Source organism: Rhinichthys klamathensis, unplaced genomic scaffold (assembly GCF_029890125.1).
Source record: "Rhinichthys klamathensis goyatoka isolate OS25496 unplaced genomic scaffold, OSU_Roscu_1.1 h1tg000504l_1, whole genome shotgun sequence".
In the NCBI taxonomy this organism is placed as follows: Eukaryota; Metazoa; Chordata; class Actinopteri; order Cypriniformes; family Leuciscidae; genus Rhinichthys; species Rhinichthys klamathensis.
The window spans coordinates 1153418-1155000 of NW_026606985.1; positions in this window are offsets into that span (position 1 = coordinate 1153418).

Below are 1583 nucleotides of genomic sequence, written 5' to 3' on the forward strand. Positions count from 1 at the left end.
TTAACTTTTAAAAAAAGGCAAAATTATAATGTTTATTTATTATTCCGAGTATTGATTTTAAAAATCAGATGTAAATACTGTCGTGACCTTTCACACCAAAACGCTATATGAACGGTCTTGTTCGCTAGAGTCGAAACAAATGTTCGTCTAAATGTTTTGATAGCTCTGGATTTATATTGTACTTGACGAACACGTGAACCAAATTCTTATTGGTCGAACCTTATTGGTCGACACATTTTTGTCGCCAAATGAGAAACACGTTTTCATCGTTTTTATTTAAAAGCACATTCTATTCACGCCACATTTAGACGGATCCAGATTCACTAAGTATTACCGAAGAACCGGCCTCACCTGTACATACCTGCGCCTGTTTCCATGGCGATGTGAGTCACATGATCGATGCGAGTCACATGGTCCCGGGGTCCAACACGTTTGGGTCCAAACTACTTGTAACTGTATGACAAATGAAGGATTGTCTGTAGCAACGACTCTCTTTTGTTTAGATTGTCGTTGAAGATGAAAAACGTTTGTTCTAATAACGTTTAAGTGTTTTTTGCACAGTTTACGTCATCGATCTTCCATCGCTCGTTGTACATTATTGTCACCTGTTGTTTTCATCCATGTTTCCATCTCCACGTCCTCCAGCATTTTGTATATGACAGCAGTATCTTATGTAGCAGTACATTTTTACTGCCGGTGTTTTTCTACAGAATATTCATAGCTGTTTTGAATTTTAAATATATATATATATATATATATATATATATATACAGTACATGTATATCGTACCAGCATTTGTTTCTTAGTCTGCGTGTGGTACTTCATTATTCAGCTAATAAAAAATATTTTAACACAAATTGAGCGTTGTGTGTCTCTTATTGTCTAGATTTTGATAGTTTTTTTATTATTAGACTTTATTGTCCACCTTGGTGGAAATTTGTCTTCGACTTCTCCAAACATATATGCATCAGTGACACAACAGTTTTCCATCTCGTAAAGAGTTAGCTGCTAGCATGTCGGATCGTACATCGAACATTCTTCAACTTAAATATACAAGTTAAGTGATTACTTTATGTTTTGGCCGTGTGACTGAGACTGAGCTGACTGCAGTGATATAAAGGTAAGACGAAAGGTTTAATCATTTCTGTGTTCAGTTAGCGTAAGATAAATGTTGTCAATTTTATGGCTGACAACCAAATAATCGGCTAGCATTGCCTGATAAAGTTACTACATAAATTTTAGTTAGTAACAAAACTGATTAGCCAGCTAAGCTATCGCAAAGTGTTCAAGTTACTACATAAGTTTCAGTTTGCAAGGTCACCGATTAGCCTGCTAACCTATCACAACGTGTTTGTTACTACATACATTTTAGTTGGTAAGATAACTGATTAGCATGCTAAGCTATCAAAACGTGTTCAAATTACTACATACATTTTAGTAAGCAAGGTCACTGATTAGCCTGCTAACCTATCATGTTCAATATAGTACATTTTTGTTAGTAACGTAACTGATTAGCATGCTAAGCTATCAAAACGTGTTCAAATTACTACATACATTTTAGTAAGCAAGGTCACTGATTAGCC